Raw genomic sequence first — 21,441 nt, 5'->3', positions numbered from 1 at the left:
CAGCACCCCGCACCCCCAGCTCCACAGCACCCCGCACCCCCAGCTCCACAGCATCCTGCACCCCCAGCTCCGCAGCACCCCGCACCCTCAGTGCCGCAGGCCGGACCGAGGAGCAGCCTGACTGACCTTGGGACCAAGCTCAGCATGCTGAGATGGGATCACGGGTCTCCAGATAAAAGTGGTTTCAGCCCATTTCCCACCACACTTTAGAGTAACCATTCCTGGCACTTCTATGTTGTTTCACTAAACCAAAAGTGGCATCATTTGGCCACCGATTTTGAGACACCAGCACCATCTGCTCTGAGAAACACCAGTTCATTGCACACAGGCCACCAGCAAGCTTGAGGCCGTGAGGTTTCTTGGTCAGCACTGCATGCCAGCCAGTCCAACGAGTCCCTAAAGGTCCCATTTCCCATTCTGGAGTGCCAAGCCCACCCAGACTGCTCCCGGTCTCCACTGATCCGGTGCGGTAGCAAACTCCACGTGCAGCCAGATGTTTGTCACTCAGAGGTGGCTGTCCACTGGACTTTGGAATTATTCTGTTCTTTGTGATGGTTTCTAGGGACACCGATCTGAGGAAATGAGTTTTGGCATTACCTTTTGCAATGCCACTGCCAAGTGCTGCTGCCTGGGAGAAAGGAACAAGTTTCAGGAGCCCTGACTCCTGTGACACCTTCAGAAATCTGTAGTGCAGTGTGGGGGGAAAGTGCAACCCTGAGCAGCACCCTTCCTGCACTGTCTACTCTTTGCCCCCTCCCTTCCTTGCTCATCTTCTATTTTTTTCTCCTCTTTGTCTCTGATGTGTTTTCACCACCAAGGAAAATGTGTGCAGAGAGGTCAGGCAGAGGAGAAATGGAATGAGTGGGAAGGAAACCTAAAGGAAGAGAAAATGAAAAGGAAGCGATAACAAACAGGGAGGGAGAATGTGAGTCAGTGGGGAGGTGGGAAGGGAGAGGAATATATGAATGAATGCACAGACAGAATGAGGACAAATGGAGAATCTGAGAGGAAAGAAATGAAAGTGGGTGAGACTGCATTCATCAGGTTTTAATTTTGGCTCTGACAAGCATTCATTCCTCGCACTGAAGCAAAATCTTTCTCCTCAGTATCGCAACTGTTCTTAGCACACAGCCATCTCCTACATGAGGCTGGAAAATTTCTTTCTCTGAAGACGGTGTATTTAGTCTCTCAGCCTTATGTTCCACATTCATTCTGTTCCACAGTGGGGCAGACGCTTCAGCAGCTCACACAATCTTGTTACTTCTTTGCTACAACATTATATGAAGTCCATTTGAAGCAAACCCTGTACTTGAACACTGAGAGGATTCCCATTTTGTTGTCTTTGCTTCTATTGTATACACCTTTCTCTCATCTACTTTTTATTTTGTGCAACTAAACCCAGGTTTTTAAGAACGGCTGGATTCTGCGTAGCTCTTTGAAGGCAGACAGCTTTGGGGATGGTCCCATTCCTCCAAGGCCTCCCATTTCTCAGCTGTCTTATAGCAATAACCCCTTGCTGAGTTATATCAGTTTATCTCCCCACACCATTATATTTTTTTTTTAAAGAAAAGAGACTGGTTAAGGCTACAAATACTGGCAGACTTCAGCAGACGAGTAGAGCAGAGAAACCTTTTCCACAAATCCGCTCTTCTAAAGCATGAAACAAGCTGGACCTGCCTGAGACAGCATTTTGCAGAGTCATGCTTCAGACTTCATCCTTCCTTCAGCCAATTGCTACTCCCATCACCTGGGCTAGGGCTCGACAGCTTTTAAAGCCCAGATTACTCCCAGATGCGATTCCGTGCAATCACTCGGCGCTGAATTTAGTCTTAGGTATTTCAGCCTCAAAGCACACGATACTCTCTTGGTGTTATTCTTACCTGCAAGAGCTGTACTCTGCTTGTTTTAACAAGGAGGAGTGTTGTCTGAGGCACAAGCTACGTTTGTGCTAAAGGATGACAGAATCTCAGTGTACAGTCTGAAAGTTTATTATGTGATGGATTATCCCTGACAGTATTTAGCAAAAAATGTCACATATCACAAATATGGGTCAACATTATGTAACGGGAAGTTTGCCAATGGCAGCGTAACATTAGAGACAACAGAGTGTCGAATGTTTAGAACTGCAAAAGCTCGCAAAGAATTTGCCACAACATCAACATTTCACACTTTCAACATTTAGATAAATAGGGTAGTACCAATTTCTGTAGTTCAACACGAGTGTGTCTGTCATTACTGCAACCTCACCTAAGGAAAGAGAAGCAGCATCTTCTAGCACGATGCAGGTACCAGGAACCACAGGCTGTGGCACACACCTCTTGACTGTTTGGGTTCAACAATCTCGGCTCTCGTGCCTCAGCGTGGCATTCACAGCCCCTCAGGTGGGTCACCGAGATCTTGCTGCAGGGCTACCACTCTATGGCAGACAGGCGGACAGACTGGTAGCCATCCAGAGAGATGTGTGGCTTCTTTCCTAAAAGCCACCACCTCATTCTAGCCATAAGAGCGAGGGGAAAAGGTGCAGTGTGCTCCTCTCCTCCTCACCGATCAACCCACACCCCATTACAAAGTTCTGTCCCACCTATGTCGCACTCCATTTTGGGAAAGTGCTCTGCAGAGCAGAGTACAGCACTAAGCTGTGAGGCAAGCCCATTCTTCCTATTCGAAAACACTTTTGTGTTTCACAGTAGCAGGTTTCTATTTGCAAGTTATAAAAGAAACCTCCTTTCTCAGACTTCAATAAGACCCAGAGTTCCAGCTCTTCCTTCCCACTTGGGAATGAAAAAGACTTGTGTTATTGCTCAGTGGACTGTGCAAGCAGAAGGCAGAAAGGCTACAGACATAGTTTTCAGGAAAGAAAAACAAGGAGGAATTTTTTTTTTTTTTTTTTTTTTTTTTTCCCTATTAATATGTCACTTTTGAGGAGAAAAGCAAAATATTAAAGGAAAGAAAACCAGTATTCAGCATTTTGAGTCAGTCCTAAAAGAAACATTGACTAAGCTTAGCAACTAACTCCTGAAATTTCATGGAAAAAAATGCTTTGCAATTTCACAGTCATTCTTTGTCTTTAGTGGACATGTCAAGTGCTTCAAGCATGCAAAGCCACATACTTGCAAAGGATTGTGTGCAAGATACTCTTGAAATACAGTAGGACTGAAATAAAATCCACACACTGCTGGCAGAAAAACAAAACAAAACAACAACAAAAGAGATTTAAGACCCCAAGTGAAAGCCATGACTATGTACAGTTCATGTGCAGTGCGACACAGCTTCCTTTTCTACCCGGAGGCAGACACTGATGTATGACACTTTACAGCACTAGGCACAGTATCTCACCGGGTACCTCTTTGTCTTGTTCTCAGATAGCAAAGCAAGAGCCTCCTCGGATGCTCAAACGAGGAGGATGATGGCACAGGCCCCCCTTTTTTCTCTGCAGAGCAGCAGTGTTTAGGCTTAGCTCTGGAGTGAGTCTCCCTCCCTCTTTCTCCCGCTCTCTGCAGAGGTACCAACGGCAGCCAGGCACCCTGACACCAAGTCCAGGCTGCAGCTGTCTGGGAAAGGCGTCGCTCTGCTCTCTTCTGCTTTGATGTTGCTCACAATGCTGGGAAGCCCTTGCTATTTCTGGGAAGTCTCCAGTGAGATGCACGCAGTAGTTCATACCTCTCAAAATGTCTCTCCCTTCCCTGTGACGAAGACTTCATTTCAGCAATTGCATTCAGTTCGTGCATTCAGGCTTTTCTTGCAAGGCCATAAAGCATACTTTAAAACGTCAAAGACACAATCCTGAGGTAATCTCGTGACTTCTGCTGCCAGGGGACCTACTCATGAATCTGTAGTTTTTTGTACAGTATGATGTGAAAATGGCTTCTGTATGGGGAAAAGCGAGTCTACTGCTCGGATAAAAAGACAATCAGTCAGGAAAAAGGCAGCCGAGGGGATGTGTGACAGAGATTTCACTAGAGCACCAGTAGCACAAACAGGGCAAGCCAAAGTCTGACAGTTTGCCAAGTCTCCCAGTGCAAGAATTAGAGGGCGTCAACTGCAGTTAAAGGCAGCTAGCTTCAAACTGAACAGAAGGAGGTGGCACTTCTGCAATTTATGTTCAAGTTGTAAGGCCAAAGGCCAGTGTCAAGGCCAAAAGTTTTCACTGGTTCAAGGAGAGGCTGGAAAAGTTAACGGAAAAGAAATCCTTTACAGTTACTAAACCCACAAGTGATTCAGAACCCCTAAGCTGAAAATTATTAGAGTCTGGTGAAGAGTTACTGAAGAGTCTGGTTTGTGCCTGTCCTGCTCTTCATCTTCTGTAAACATCCATTTACATCAAACTGCTAAAGAGATGCACATACTGCTCTAGGTAGGTCTGTGATCTGACCCAGCACAATCAAGGTACTCCTCTGGTATTTAAGCCTTCATTTTACCACCGCCCCCCCCCTCCACGCTGTCCTCATTCATGATGAACACTTCAGAGTATGGAGCCTTCCAACTGCATCATCTGGGTGTGCAACTCCCAACCTACTCCGAGCAATGTAACCAATTAAAAGGAAATCTTCCTCTCAGATAAACAGAAAGATATCGAGCAAATTATCTTTTTTATTAATGCTACTTATGCTGCTGCTTTCTGAATCCCAGTTTTCTGATCAGCTTTATAAAGCCTGAATAAACATTTAAAAAAGATAAATTCTTTCACAGACAAAAATAACATATTTGTAGCTTCATTAAATTTACTTGTTGCCTAATGGGCACAAAGTACTCTTAATGTTTAGCATTATCATTTATTAATTTGCTTTTAAGTTGAGCCTCACTTTATTAGATCCGTTGCATCCCTAAAGAACAACTAGGACCTTCTGTATTTCAACTCTCCTCTGCTGTTAATCATTCTTCCTACTTTAGTAATAATTTTCACAATTAATTAGTGCTTTATCCTCCAGATAGTGAGCCATATCTTGATCTTCACAGGATACTACCGTCCGCTTATCTCTGACAATGCTGACTGCTACTCAGATTTACTTTCTGTCTACAGTTCAGTGGCCAGCCTGTGATACCTTTAAGTGAATTTTAGCCCAAGCTGACTTGTTTCAGTAATTCCCGTAAGATATTATGTGGCAGAGTATCAAATGTCTTTGCAAAGTCTTGGTGCTCTTCTGTACTCTACTAATCTTCAGGCTTCATCTCAAAAAGAAGTGGAGGAATAAACATTCTGATTTGTCTGGCTTAGTTTACTGCAGTACACCTGTGTCATATCTGGATCTCATTATACATAAGAATACATTTTCCCCTTCTGCTTTAATATTATTTATTTCAATTTGGAGCCATGCCCACAAGACAATAGTTTCCATAGTTACTCTGAATTCTACTCTTAAAGACTTGTAACTTGCTGACACTTTATTAATCTCCTGATACTTCCTCAACTCTCTGTGGGCTTCTTTAGCAACTAGTTGTTCCATCAGTTCTATAAACACCCAAAGGGACACCTCAGATACATTTGTTCAAGTGATGATATTTCGTTATGTGTTTCTTAGTTGCTTTTTTCCCAGCAGTTCACAATTACATCAATGATTTCTAAACCGAGCCATTATTCAAAGTTTAATCCCCTTCCCAATAAACTTCATGGAAAAAGTCCAATTAGCTTTAGTGGTAATAAGAACTAGTCTCAAAATTCATCTCATTACAAATTAATTACAATTAATATTTTCTTGGTCAAGTCATCTTGCGTTATTGTTCCTTCAGGACTTGTAACACAGTCTCTTCGTATTATCTTCAGCCTCTTGGCAACATTTTCAGTGTATCCTCACGCTGTCCCTGCTTTTCTCATGTGCACAAAACTTGGAATATAAAAGCCTGTTTTGGTGGCCCTCCAGTTTTCTGGTTCCAGTGCAGTTCATATTTTACTTTCACTTGCTTAAGTAGCCCACAGTGACCCATTCTCTCTCCAGTGTTTCCCATTTTCATTGGAAGAAGACACATTTCTGCTGGCTTTCCATTACAGCGTCTTCTCGAGTCTTTCCTACTGCCCTTCCCCTTCCCACAAAGGCTTTTCTTAAATTCTTTCGACCGATCCTGTGAATTAGATTTTCCTCATAGTACTACATCCTTTCATTGGATGATGTCAAAACGCTTCAAAGATAGCCCAGGAGGAGGTACACTTCAGTAATGTATGAAGTTAATAAAGTCTAAGTGACTAGTTCCTCAATGTCATCTACTGATCTATAGTTTTCTTAGAGAGCTTTAAGCTTTTTGTATAAGCACAGACGGTCGTTCTAGATTAATGCTGCTGCCTGCCAGCTTTTGTACCATCAAGATCTGCTATGACTGAGGTGACATGACAAGACAGGAAAGACACCATTATCTTATCCCCCACTGCTACCATGAACACAGCTAATTAACTGCTAAGGAAACAGAAGGAAAACTATGTTAAATAGATGAGAAGAGGAACACCCAGCTATTCCCTCTCCTTGGCTCAGAGCCTGGATGTGTGGAGAGACCAGTCTTAAATTTCACTCAATTCATAATCACTTACTACAAGATCTTATATGGTCTTTCAGATCTATGATTATTTAAAATTTGCGATCCACAATTAGAATTCCACAAGGAAATACAATAGAAACACCAATTAAGATCTGTGTTTTACATGGTTTTGCTCTGTAGGCCCACTTAGCCCTCATATAAAGTCAGATTAGATAGAGAAAGTATAAAAATAAGACAATAACGTGACTGTTAGGTTATAGATAGCACTGTTTTGTTAATAACATCCACAAGCATTTTAATTACACCATGTTCTGCTCTGAATGATGTCCTATCGCCATTACTTGTGTTCTGAATATACAGCAGCCCTGCAGTCAGTTATTTATTGATATCATAGCAATCCTTACAGATTTCTGGTTCCTGTACATACACAGTGCTCCACAGAACTTAAAAGTCACTGGAGGAATTGTGGCGTTCTGTGAGCCTTGGAAATCATAGAAGTGGTTCCAAAATCTGTAGTGACTGATTCACTGCTCCTGGTTCTTAAACCGGGCTGCACAAGAGGATAGTTGCAAAATCCCCCTTTAGCCTAAGGAGCTTATTTGCCTCAGGATCTTTCCACAGCCAGTGGGGAGTGGTGAAATCCTCATCAGAGTGTCTCAATGGGAGCTCACCGTAGGTGCTCTGCGTTGCCCCAGAGGAAATGCTTTCTCTTGATTCTGCAGGAAGCCGGGGGAGATGAGCATCCCGAGGCTAAACCTAGCCTCTGTCAACGCCCCCTAAATTATCCTTGTATGTGTTTGCAACAGCCGTCTCTGATAATCCGAAGTATATTTTGGAATGAGAAACGAGAACAGCAAACAAATATGGCCAAACTCTCTCTCCTTGGCTAACACTAGCCCTTCACCTCCTTGTCCAAAGTTCAGGGGGCTTAATGTACACATGCTCCCGGGGACAGCGCTGGCTGCAGAGCAGAACAAGCGGTCATTTATCCCAGCACAGCTGTTGCCGAAGGACAGAGGTCTGACAGCGTGATGGAACTCGGGGCTGTTTGCAGACTTGTCTGATCACTGCTTATCTGTGACCTGCTGAACCCACATCAAAAGCCCATCAGCTGTAAATTCCTTTTTCTCTAATTTTCTCTTTTTCTTCCATTCTAACTGCTTACCTCATATCTTACATGAGCTTTTTTTAACCAAATTTACTAAGTTATTTCTCTATTTTTTTTCCTTCAAATACCAGTATTTTTAGCTTCTCAATTCTGTTACTTTTCTCCATTTTTAGCCTAACCTCATCTACTCCCCTCGGTTTCAATGCCGTCTTCTGATTAATATATCTCTGCATAAATCCAATTTAGCCACTGACAGTACTTTTTTAGGTTTGACCACATGACATCCACTTGGTCATTCTGGGGCAGGGAGGGGAAATGAGGTAGAGAATAGCAAAAAAACCCCAAAATCTGCTTTCTGTGTTGAAGCGTAGGTTTTCATTTAGTGAAACTACATTTTCTGGTGTCTTGTCCTCAGTATAACTATTTACAGTAGCTGCCACTAGACAATAAAGCTGTCTTTAAGGTGGAAATACGAATTTGTGCATATAAGTGACAGAGTTTTACAGTAGCAGAGCAACAAAAGTAATGGTGTAAGGTGGAGCTATACAGAGCTTCATACTAAATGCTAGTCACCTAGTCCTACTGTTTTGTGTGGGCAGCAGCTAGACTGCTACAGTTTATTTCCTTAAATTTTTGGAACAGCCCCTTTTAAACGTATTTTATAGCTGTCGCTCCATGAAATTAATTTAGAGATTGCACCAGCCTAATTGCACACACATCTACAGCGATCCAGCCAATGTCAAACAAAATCTGAACACAAAACCCCCTTAATTTCTGTGTACCACTAAAGAGCTCCTGCCAGGAATGTATTAGCCCTGGTATTAAGACAGTACTGAAACCTGTGTGTATTTTTGGAGCGGAAACAAATGTTCATTTATAGTAAAAACTCTAGAAACTTAGTAAATGCGTGGGTGTTTACATTCATAAAATTTATTCAAGCAAACTTATTCATAAAAAGCAGATATGGCACGGAGTGAGCCTAAGGAGAGACAGAAAATTTAAATTCTTTAGCACAGATCAAGGACTATTCACATTCACTTAATCAGTGCCACTGGCATTAAATTATATCCAAGTCCTCCATTCTCTGCAGAGAGTTCGAGGCCTGAGCAAAATGCTCCATGACCACGTTTTTAATCATCTATCCCGTGGTTTTGTTCTTTCTTGAAGTTGAGTAATATATCACTGTAAACTAGCAGAAACAAATGAAGTATAAATAAAGCTAAATCAGAGGGTTAATGAGATTAGCAGCTATCAGACCCACAGGCTATCTATAGCCTGACCACTAAATCTTATGCCCTCAGGAGTTAATACCAGGGCCATCACAAACACCAAAAATGCACAACTGGCCTCTACTTGAATTGCAAACAAACCTTCCTGCTTCTAGCACGGGAACAGTGATGTCTGATAAAAACGTGACAGCAAATAATTCATGGAGAAAACACGGGAAGGTGCTCCAGGATATTTTCAGGGCTGCTGCTTATGCTTGGGAGGGAGAAGGGATGCTTAATGGCAAATGAGACACACATTGGGAAGCCCACTTGGAAAGGCAAAGGTTGGTCCCCCCACTCCTCTCACCAGGTGGTTCAAAACTACCTTCTTAATTAAAACTTTCAAAAAATGATCTAAAAAATATATATATATATATATATGCAGTGAATATGATGGCTAATGTAGGGAAAACCAAGCTATCTGGGTCTTGGCTTTGTTTTGGTGCACAGTGCTTCAGCATTTGAAACCATGCCATCTAGAAGTCACAAGAAGAGTTGTTATCAGCAAGCATTATTAAATAGCAGACAGTCTGGGCAAAGATGCTCACTCCCAATGTGCAGCTGTTTGGTTGCAGAAGGCACCTGAGAGGTGCCAGGAGCATCGATACAGAAATAGAAGCAAGCAGAGGGATTATACTACAGGTGGTTTGGGGTTTTCAGCACGCATTACAATGACTGCCTGACAGCACTGTCTAAATGGAAAAATTATGCAAGATTTATACAAACTGTGAATTCATCTTGGAGTACAACTTCCTTCCCGTATCTTGCTGGGAAAACCACTTTATCGACAAATATATTCAGATTGAAATAGATCATGCAACCAGTTTTAGAGAGAACGTGTGGCCTTATCCCTATTTTCTCATTATGGATTTCTTCACCCTCTCTGGGGATGATGTTCTGAATTACTTGTACTGTCAAACTCTTGTTGGCCTCAACAGAAAATTGCTCACCTAAAACCATAGCTGAGCAGAGGAGCCAGCTGCCTCTCCTTCAGCCGGTTGTTCCCAAACGGAGTTTACAATCCCGCATGCAGCTGCAAGGCAGAAAACTGAGAGCAGGGTCAGTTCTCCAACCTATTATCTGGTGGTTCCACAGGCTGTGGGAGCAAAATCTTTGCTACAACAATAATCATGAGTATCTTCTTTCATTGCTTTTAAATTGTTTTCTCCTATTCCTCCCCCTCAACTAGCCATGGAGTCTTATTACTGCTTGATCCATCTGAACCCTAAGGCAAAGTTTTCAGCGCTGGGCACACTCCTGCCGAGAGAGTTTTGTATGAATTATAAAGTCAGGCCATTCAAATAGTACATCAGTTCCCTTCCCGCAGGCTGTCTTCATGAACGCTTATTCATCTTGAAATGATGGTACGCTAAGAAGTCACTTAAGCTCTTAAGCTTCCCTGATCTCATGTCACAACTTCAAGAACAACCAAAAGGGAGAAGGAGAATGCTTGGAAAAGCATAAAAACAAAAACTGTAGTCAGAAACATTTCTGTTGCTGCAACTGCTGTTAAATAAAGAGATCACTGATAAAGCATAACAGTACGTTCTGCTACACAGCTCATAGCAAACTTTGATTCAGTCCAACATACTTGTTGCCAAAAGATTATTGCTGTGGTGTCCTCCTTGTTTTGGGAAAGTGGATGAACAGACAGAAAGCCCCTCTGCACGCACGCTTCTAGAGACTGTAAAGGAGGAGAAGCAAATAGCAAAGAGATATCCAGCCCTCTTCCATTGTGGGAGGACTGTTGGCTATTTCTGACAAACAGAAAATTATTCTGGCAGAAACGTAACTTAAAAATTATTTTTTCCCTGACATTACGCTTAGCAGCATTGGTAGCCTTTACAAAGCACTCTCGTATTTCAAGGATAACGTTACCACATAGATGCTAGCTGTGCACTTCCAAAAAGGCTAAGCAACACATTCCTTACAGCCTTAAATCACATCTTCCAGGCCTGCTGGAGATCAGAGGGGTTTGCACAGGGGAGCAACTAAATGCGAGTCACTTGTAAGGTTCTACCTGCTAACTAAAGCGCAGACAAACACTGGGAGGCTGGGCTGGAGCTGCGGGCACACAGCATTTCAGAAGTATAGCATTACTTTTCTTTCTCTCCTGCCCTCTGCCACACGCCAGCAAGCAAACAGGAGCACGGGAGCAGCTGACCGCTTCTGATGCCAAGGCACTGTACGCGCCGGACTGTAACAGCCTGTGCTCGCCAGCACTTCTCAAAGAAAAGGAGAAGGCAGCGTTCCTCTCAAGCCTTGTGTGAGGACAGGGGGAGGAAGGGGAAAGGAAACTGCTCTCTGTACTCTTTATGCTCTTGTGGGAGCTAAGCAGAGGAAGCCAGATTTGGGAAGACGTATGAATATGAGACCATGGCAGGTTGTCCCACACAACACAGCAATTTCAGGAGTGCTGTCAGCCGCCACGCCAGCGCTGGATGCTGAGTTCACACGGTTTGGGAAAGCGGGCCAGGTGGAGGCACAGGAGCCCCCTCTGCACTCTGATGCGGTGTCTTCCCTTGCCAGGGCACAGCGCAGTGCCTGGGACAGCCAAAGAAGCACGCACACGGCCGAGGGAGGTGCTCTCAATACCTCCTTGCCCTTCTCCTCCCCAAAGCGCTTTCTCCTGCTCACTCTCTTTGCTTACCAGAGGTTGCTGGGGGAAAAGAGCAGAAGGAAGAACAACAAGGGGCAAATATACCTTGCCATTTCCAGAGGTGACACAGCACTGCTGCAGGGATCAGCAGGCACGTGCTGGTCATGCTCCTCTCCATGAGGACAGATCAGGGATGCACAGAGAAACCATCACTCCTAGGGATGAGGAATCTTCAGCTTGGCATGTACATTGTGACTGAATGCCTGGAATGTACACCCCAAGTGAGCCCCCCCTCCCCACGCCACCCTAGCTCTGGGTCTGCAGGATCCCTGAGCGGGAGGAGGCTGGTGGAGAGAACGGACTCCGCGGATTTCCCTCATTCAAAGGCAGTTTATCAATTGTTTGAGGACCTGCCCAGGTCAAGTTTGATTCTATTTTCAGAGCTGCATAATGACTGTTGACGACATCTGCCCACGATTGGCAGCAAGCATTGATGAGTACTGTAAACAACCGGTTTCCAAATGTACAGACACGTGTCTCCTTTCTGCTCCAGGCAGCTGGTAAAAATCCATTGATGGTGGTTGCTGTTTAATATGGTAAATGATTTTGGAGATTACAATCTTCTCTTATGTAATGTCCTTACATAAGGACTGAGAAAGAAAACATGTAAAGAGCAGAATTTGAACAGAAAAATGACAGGGGATCTAGAGCTCAACACAGGTGTTGCCATCTTGAAAGTATTTCCTGAGTACCCAAAGCTAATAAAAAGCCAGCAGAAATAAAATTCACCCTCTTTTAAATATACACAAGAAACTTAAAAGAAGAGTTGCATCTGACCCCAGAATCCTGTGTGATCATCCATTACCTGGTATTCAGGTAACCAGCTATTCAGCGAATCAAACGGGAGGTAACGAAGCAAGTTAAGCTTCAATCCTGAGCAAAACCAAACCAAAACTGAACAAAAAAGCTCCAAAATCTGGAGCCTAGAGATTGAAAATGGGTTGTTCCTGGGGCAGGTTCAGGTTGGAGAAAACCACGTTGTTCTTCCTAACCAGGTAGTACACATGGTGACATTACTGCTCATTCCTCATAAGTCGTGACTGTAGTAGAGAGAGGAAATGACTTAAAATGTTTAAAATCTTGATGGCAGAGAGAGGAGAATGTAAAAGAACAGAGAAGGGAGAAGCAGCAAGAGTGGCTGAATGGATGGAAAATGTGGAGAGGCTCTTCTGTCCTTTTCGTTCATGTTTCTTACTGTCGGCTCTGTTCCTTTCTTTATCTTCCTTTGCCGTATCACGTGTCATACCGCAAGCTTTAAGAACACTGTGCTCAGATAAAATGAAAAAAAAAGCTAACACGTGTAAACCTGAACATACCAGAGAGATTAACATTGTTCATGGGTGGAGGCTGTTTACAGTAATGTGAGAATATCTCAACAAGTTTCATACCTACAGAAAAAAAAAAAAAGGTCAAAATCAGGAGATGGTCTGTCTTGTCTTTACTTCTGAGCATGAGGTCTAGAGGGCTCACAGATTTGCAAAAATCAGTAAGTGATGGAGGTTTTCCATTGCTTTTAGATGAGATTCGAATCGGTTCTTAAGAGAGCTGAGAAAATACTGGGAGAAAAATCCACCAGCATTTGCTCAAACGTTTTTATTAATTGAGTTCAACGGTGTTCAGTTCCTTCTGTATTTGTCCTTCATACACATTCTAATGAATGAATTTGTTGGCGATAAGTCTCACAGAAATTGAAATCACTATGCAAATTATTCAGTGAGGGATTTGGAATAATGCATTGGTAAAGACTGGATTCTGAAACAGAGAAGAAACTAATGAAATTCACCTTTGCTGGGCTGCTACACTAGTTATAAACAGAAGGGCTCATATCTCTTGTGGGTTTTTTTGGGTTTTTTTTTTGTGGTTTTTTTTTTTTTTTTTCTATTCAAGAAGCTGTAATTCTGAAACTAGTTAACATTAAAATGTTTTTCTTGCTGGACTTTATCAGCCTCTCAAACGGAAAACAGCCTACACATGCATATTTTATCAAAAACTTATCTTTTTTTTTTTTTTTTTCCTGTTTGCATCTTTTCCTTAAAATGCAAAATAGGGATTGATGTGCATTTCCTTGGCAGCAAGATCAAGGCCAAACTCGAGGAAACACTGACTCCATTTACAATGAAATACCACAGGCAAAACAAATCCAAAACACAGTACTTGCACCTGTCTTCTCTTAAGCCCTGCAGAATAGCTCTGAAATGTAAGGTAGAGAGAACGTCCAAAACCAGGGAAAGCAAGGAGAAAAAAAAAACCAAACCAGCGGAAGATAAAATGCGTGTTCTTGTTTCATGGGGGAAAACCAATAATGACGTATTGATCACCTGTCTAGATTCAGTCAGTTAAGAAAATGACTTTCCCTTGTTTATTATGGAATTACCAAATGCCAGTAGACCTGTTAGGGGAGCGGGTGATGACGTCGGCCCTGCTGAGCTCTCTGGCTCTGATGCTCGGTGCTGCTGCCTCACACCCCAGCGCTGCAGCCTGCTGCCTTGCTCTCCTATGCCCAGCAAGTGGATCTCTTTGTGTGTCTCCCTGGTGCTATGCATGCAACCGAGTGCAGCATATTTTAGATGGACTCCTTGAGACAGCTCTGGAGAGCTGGTAACCCACAGTGTGTGCAGATACACACTTGACGGAAATTTCTAAAACAAGTGCTCTTTGTGGGGTGGATGTTTACAGCCCCCCCCGACCCCATCAGTGTTTTTAAAGCGTTTTGCTATTGTCACACTGAGAAACACAGAGACACGGGGAGTTTCAAGAAGCTAACTTTCTGCTCAAGGATATCTTTTCTATTAATGATTACTTTAAAATATCTCTGCAATTTTTACAATATTCTTACAGTGCTACTCCTCATTCCACTTGCTGCGCTGTTTTCCATCACAAGCAGCGAGTTGGCTGTCTGGATCTTTTCATTCACCGTGACGTTAGGTACTTAAGCCTGAGGCCTCAATGTCTTTCGAAAGGTTGCGCAGGGTGGCAACGCTTTGGTTCTGAAGATGAAGTGCATCCAGGCACTGAATTCTGAATTTCAATTATTTCTTGACCTATGCTGACAATTTGCAGTCTTTTTTTTTTTTTTTTTCCTTCCCTCCACTCCTTCTAGGAGGGAGACATTCAGTTGTCCAAATATTTCTTTTGGACAAAAATATAGCTTAGTTGCAAAAATCACTGAATGTGTATGAACGGCAGACCTTATTTATAACTGCTCTGTTCCACATGTGATTGATCCCCTCCAGTAAGGGTACTTAAATGTAGCTGAGCTATTTGTGTTGGAGGCAGTGGCTGCAGAGCAGTATCATTTGGCAGTCACCAGATAGCTGAGCTTTCTTAGTGCTCCTCTGTACACGCTCCAGCAGACATTATTATTTTAAAAGTCACTAATACTGCTTATTAGAATTCTTAAATAACAGGGTTTTTTTCTGCTTCTGCAAACTTTTTGCTTTTTCTTCTCCACTGAAGTCATGGTTTTCCTTCTCCCCCCTCTCAGCCCTCTTTTGTCAAGTTGCCTTTTTAATTAATTCACCTAATAACACAGCAGATGCAATATATATATATATTTTAAAAAATTTATATGACACCTATATATTTGCCAAGTAAGGAATAAAGAGTAAAGAAAAGTGTAAAGATAAAATACCTCTTACAAAGTCCCCTAAGCCAGAGATTATGTTCTTTCTTCCCAGAGCGATAGCAAGAAAGAAGTTCACTGGCTTTGCCACACGGGCTGAAACAGAAGGATCCAGCCCAATCAGCCTCAGCACAATAACACTGACGGATTTTCACAGGGAGACGTTCTAAAATGACACCTGGAACTTGAAGGCACTGTATTTCAACACTGATTAGCATAATTAGTTTATGACATTATCTCAAGTAATTTAAACATTCTGTGCCCTGAAATGATAAACAAATAATCTGGCAACAATCTGGAGGAATGTTTTATGTGCAGCAACCCCGAATAAGCAAAGGCATGAAGTTATCAGAGTGTCTGAGGTGCAGAAGCCCTGCTGCTTTAAGAGATGTACGTGTGGATGTCTCTTTCTAGACTTTGCTTTGAAACTATCAAACGTATCCCTAAAATAACACGACACCAAAACACGGACTAGGTCAGAAGGGAATACTGGCAAACACCAGTGCAATGTAGAAACCTTCGGGTTTCCGCTGAAGAGTAAATTGTTCCATGCAGCTGTGAGTACACAACTAGAACTGCTGAAAGAATTAATTGTGGCCTACTCATGTTTCATCTCTCTGATAAAAGTCCTACTGAGAATAATAAAATATCGGAGAGCAATGGATTATACCATCAGGAGTTTTGGAAGCGTTCAAACACTTCAGAAGAACTCCTCTTGACTTAGTACAGAAACTCCAGACAAGAATGGTACTGCTGGCATTTTCAAAAGATGTTGGCATGCCATTTAGATATGTTTTGGTATTCTGTATTTCTGTTTCAAAACACTGGAGTGGTCATTGAGTTCTGGAAGGCTGTACATCAAAAGCCGTGGGTTTTTCACCTCACATTTTGACGAGAAGCACCACCACAGTATGACGGTTACATGCCTCTTGTTCATCACAAGTCTATAGAGTATAAAATCCCTCCTGATAATCAAAATAAAGCTTCATGGACAGAGAAAAATTATTATACAACCATAGAAATGAGGGTAAACATCCTTAGAAGTAAAAAGGGACACACATTCAAGTCTTGAATATGCCCTTGCAGCATATTTTGGAGGTCAGCAGGCAGAGACTGTCTTAGGTCTGAGATAAATACTTTTAATGGTGAAAAGTTGTCAGAAATTATTGTCACCTCCACTTCTGTGCACTCAGGAAGGCAATGCAGCTCCCATGCTTTGCCTTGGTTTAAACATGCCATCACGGGCTGGAGCAGCGCAGCCCGTGAGCAGGAGGGCAAAAAAACCGTGTGTGCAGCTTAGCTAGAAATGCTGATTATGGAAGTCACCTCATCTTGTTACAGAGAAGCGCCGTGCCATGGGGAGTCTTCTGTAGCTGCATGCTTCTATACTGAAACATTAAACAATGTGTTCTCCACCAGCCACTGCAGAAACCCACTCCTTGGGTAGGATGGGAGGTAGGACCTGTGTAACCGCAGGAAGACATCTGCGCCGTTACAGCTGTAAGAATAGTCGTCTGCCATATGTACTGTATACAAGTGCTCACTTTAATTAAGGTTTAATCTCCTCAATCTCTGCATTAATCCTCAGTTCTCTTCATTATATTCCCACAGACCACTCCAGGGTATTTTCTGGCATTGAAGAAATCTTAACTTTGCCGGGTTTGGTCTGATTTGACAGGCTCCTGTGTATCCATCTTCATCTTTTATTTTCTAACAGAAATCTGCTAAATATGGGAGGCAGAAAAAAAAAACAACCCACCAGTGTTTGAGCATTAATTGGATGAGAATGGTAATTTGTGGATTTGCCGAATAGCAAAGGTGCCACTAGAGTGTGTAAGTGGGCAGCTGGCACAGTAGCTTTTGCCAACATTTGCGTCAATGTGGGAGTACAGCAATATGGTAGCTGTTAACATTGTACTCAATAAATATTTCATCATATGTGAAGATATGACTAGCCTTTTGGAGGAAGAAGCTGAGTATTCTCTGCATCCGCAGCAGGATTTTATGTGTAATCCCAGCAAATGTCAGCAGGCCTTCACGGGGGCTTAAATACAGTATACATAAAATTGCTTTCTTGAAATCTAGTGTATAGGGAAACAATGAAATAATAGTGAAATAATTCACACATTGAATTAACTAGAGAAGAACAGTGGAATGCTCCACGTGGCACTTTTTCTCATCTGACTCAAACCTTAAGGAAAAACACACAGGCCTGCTGTTGTCAAGTGCACATGACAATTTTTGTTACTATGAGACTCAGTTTCTATGTGCTATACACGTGCATCCATAAGAGAGAAGCACTTAAGTTATTTCCAAACATTTATTTTTTCTGTTAGAAAAGGATGTTAGAATTATTGGTTTAGGACCAAGAAAACAGTTTCTGTTTCGCATGAATATGATATATTTCGTAACTATTGGAGTTAAACAACAAAGGCAATATTGTAGATAAAAATGATACTAGACCTCAGCGGAGTATGTTTCTACAACTATTTCTTGCCATGAGGTTTCCTTCTGCAGGTCTCTTACAATCTTTACACAGAGATTCACAACATTCTTCTGTTAGGAAATAAAACCTATCTGATGTTAGGTCTTCTAGTTATGTTCTGTTTTCATTTTGCTCTGACATTTCTCTCTGCGAGGAGTGTGTTTACCCTTCTTTCTCCACTTTCTTCAAAGGACCTTCTTTCTGTGCCTCTTCCACATGTCATCCCTACGCAACTACTAATTTTGAATAATTCCTAGAGCCCAATGCTCCCTACTTATGCCATATATGTTCCCTTGGAAGGAAGTTCTTTATAATCACAATTTAACATGACATCAACAACCGAAACATCACCATTTCGAGGAGCCAAAACCACTGTGATTTTCAAGAAATTTTGTCTGTGAAGCTTCAAAAAGGCTGATTTACAGATGAATATAGCAACCAACACAGAACTGAAGCAAGCTAAAAATATATGCTAAAACACTTGGCTTGATCTTTTAGTCTATTTCATTGAAAATGAACACACTAAATTTAATAAGGTGATATAAATCGTTATTTATTTTCAAGACTTACGAAAATACCCTAGGTTAATCAATTCCTCATTTTAATTTTGTTCTGCATTGTCCACTAGTGTCTGGCTACTAGTATGTACATGAACCACAGAGTAAGCAGGCTTTACAACACTGAGAAATTCTTAAACAAATGCAACAAAATGCCCTAAAAGCCACCAGTAAAACTAGTTGGCTACTCAGGTAAATAAATTTTCCATTCAGTAGTAACGGTGCTTTATCCACTCTGCAAACCAGCTTCCAAAACGTGGATTCTACCCAAAAAAACATCACCCATGTTGTTATTTTCACATTCACAAAATCATATGCTGTATTTTATGAAAGAATTTGGGAATGTAAGGTGGTGGAGGAAAAAATGACAGTACTAAATGACAGCGTTATTTCAAACTAAAATGACATTAAAGTGCTTCGGCTACTATGATGGACAAAAATGCTGTTATCTGCATAGGAAATTAAGTTTTATAGTTTCACATGCAAATATAAGAAGGGTCATTTACCCTTTCTTACTGAAAAGTTAATGACTAGCACATTCCCTAATAAAATACTTTCAATAAGCCTCATTAATGTAGCTATTTAGATTCACAGTTATTGTCGTAAGCATAAAAAGGAAGATCCTTTCTCCACCCTATCCCTTAAGCCTAAAAGCTTGAAATTTCTATCTGTAGAGAGATATAAAACTGCAACTTTTCCTCACATCAAAAACCGAAACACAAATCTGCACCTTCTGAATGAAAATGAAGATCCTGAAATGTTGCTCTGGGAAGTGAGATACCAGCAGACTGATTTCAGCAGCAGGCAGCCAAGAAAGACTATGGCAGGGGCGGGTCTACTTTTTTATTGCCAGGGTAGGGTCGGCCCAGTGCCTGAGAGGAGTGAAGAGCTCATGGGGAAGGACAGAGGGGTGGGGAGCCCCTTCCCAAGGAGCAAAGTCACCACTTCTCTTCCAGCTGGGGACCAAGGCTGCATTGTAAGCTGCCTCATTTGTATTTACTGAAGAGGTTAAAGAAGAGCCTCACGCAGGCATCACCAGTCTGGCTGGACAGTAAAGAAGCTGAGGGATGAATCTACTACTTGTTCTCTCCCAGGGTGTTTCCAGTGTCCCAAGGACATGGGAGAGCCCCATCAGTCTGAATGTGCCCACTCACACATTGCTCAGAGATGGCCGAGATGCATCACTGTAGCTGCTGTTTCCAGCTCTGCTTTCTCTTTCTGAGCAGATACTATCTAGTGAGTGAAGTCTGGCTTGTAGCCGGTCCATGGACAGAGGTCCTGTCCTGTATACGGTGTTGTATGCTTTGTGTGTTTGATAGTGACAGGATAAGGCTTAAGCCATGGCTGTACTGGCTGTCTCCAGCGTGCCTTCCAAGTACCAAATAAGCCTTAGGAGAAACATCAATACTGTAAAATATCATTTGATTTAGAAGGTACTCTACCATGACATATACAGTGTTATTTTGGACAAGTTTTCTTAATCAAGCAGTAAACAGTCTTGTATAAGGACAGCTAGAACGTAATGCCCTACATAAATAGCTTTCCAATGAGAATTTAAATGAAAAAAAAAAAATCAGTAAATCGAAGCATGCTGACTCATGTGAGATTCATCAAAATGGATGGTTATATGCATGAATTTGACATAGCGTGGAAGGTGTTGAGAAATTTATAAAGCCAAGTACTATTCACTCTCCATTTTGCAGTGAACCCCTACTCCAGTGGGTTTTAGAATCCTGAGGCGACTTGAAGCAAAAACACTCCAGCTGCACAGTAAAAGCACCTATTTCTTAAACTAGGTGCCAAAATAAATAGTCTGACATCCTACCCAGTAGAATAGATCATTCTGCACATATATAAATAAATAAAACTCCACTCAGAAAACAAGCAACAAACAAATAAAAACCCCTTTATCCTTCAGCATCTGGGATCCAAAGGCATTCACATCCAGGAGAACAAATTGTATTTGAGCATTGTCACATGCTAAAGAGCAGGTCTAACCATCCCTTCAGAAGAGGACACCACCTCTTACATCTTATTCCTGAATCACATACATGTACTCCCCTCCTCCAAAAATAAATAAATAAACAATATTCACTTCAGGGAAGCAGCCATAGCCTTTTGAACAGATGGGAAACCTGATGGACTGAGATGCAGTGAATCCCTTACTTGCTGTTTTCAGGAAGGGAATCTTTCGGTTTTGAAAGCTGTTTTTAGACTGTTTTCCAACTTCATGGCTTAGGAGAAGATCGATGATGTAGAAGAATACAATTTTATGTTGTTAAACTCTGGAGACGTGGGAACTAGACAGAAATACTTAATGTAAGCAGAGTAAAAATTTAAAGAAAAATGCACATCAGATTTGCCTGTATAATGTGGGTATTCCTGCTTAAATCCCTCAGTCATTGCATATTCAGGGTTGCATCAAGCCATTAATTCTACCATAAATTCTCCTTCTGCTCCCCACAGCATCCCTATTTCCTACTTTCTGCATATCTGAGCTTCTTATTGAATCTCGCTCTCTCTGCAGACACCGAGTCATGTTCTTCCAAGCCCCTCCATCCTGGTTTCTCTGCCCTGTCACCTTTGTCTCCTAGTTGCTCAGTTCTTTTCCAGTTCCCTTTCCTCCCTCTTTCCAGTCTCCCTCTGCCCCAGGACTGTCGTACCTCGTGCACAGGGTGACTGGCTGGGGTCCTCGCTGGAGGAGCCGCCCTCGCTCACGCTGGAGATGGCCACTTCTCCGGGGGCCCTTCGCCTCGCAGAGGGCTCCGCACTGCCCTCCTGGTGCTCCTCCTCCAGCTCCAGCCAGTGCCCTCGTTCAGGCACAGAGAAGAGAGGGTTTGTTGAAAGTTATGTTGGGGCCTCCTGCGGGGAACGGTCCTGCCCACTCTGGCCACTAGCCAAACACCAAACCCACCTGACGCGAAGGGTCAGTAAGGGACCCGGGATGCTACTAGTCCCATCCCAAAGTCAAGGCAGGTGTGAGTCTGAAGGCAGCCTGCCTCCCCGAATGGCTTTGCAGTCAGTGCTCCTGGTGACCTCCCTTCTCAGCACTATACCCTCCCGGTCCCGCAACTGGGGAGGGTGAGCAGGGGCGAGGAGGAGGTGGCTGCACAACCAGGCTTCCCCTGCCGCCACTGTCCTCGTATTTGCATTGCAGGGAGACGATCTGGCTGCCTCTGCGCGGCCCTTTGGCAGGAGCCCAGCAGCCTTTCTGTGCCACTGCTCACATTGTACCGCGGGAGTATAAACACAGGCTTGTCCACAGCGCTCTCGACAG

At 42.7% G+C, this 21,441-nt stretch overlaps 1 protein-coding gene across 1 annotated transcript in view; it reads right to left on the bottom strand.

The window, feature by feature from the left end:
- PHYHIPL (phytanoyl-CoA 2-hydroxylase interacting protein like) overlaps window positions 1–20,972 on the bottom strand; it is a 55,287-nt gene extending 34,315 nt beyond the window's left edge. The window contains exon 1 of the mRNA XM_026852065.1: window positions 20,828–20,972. The gene's annotated coding sequence lies outside the window, so the exon portion shown is untranslated. The remainder of the gene's footprint in view (window positions 1–20,827) is intronic.
- Between the last annotated feature and the right edge of the window lie 469 nt (window positions 20,973–21,441).

Source organism: Athene cunicularia (assembly GCF_003259725.1).
Source record: "Athene cunicularia isolate RWA chromosome 6 unlocalized genomic scaffold, athCun1 chr6_part2, whole genome shotgun sequence".
NCBI classification, from domain to species: Eukaryota; Metazoa; Chordata; class Aves; order Strigiformes; family Strigidae; genus Athene; species Athene cunicularia.
The sequence above is the reverse complement of the archived record's forward strand: the minus strand, read 5'-3'. Positions and strand labels throughout refer to the sequence as shown.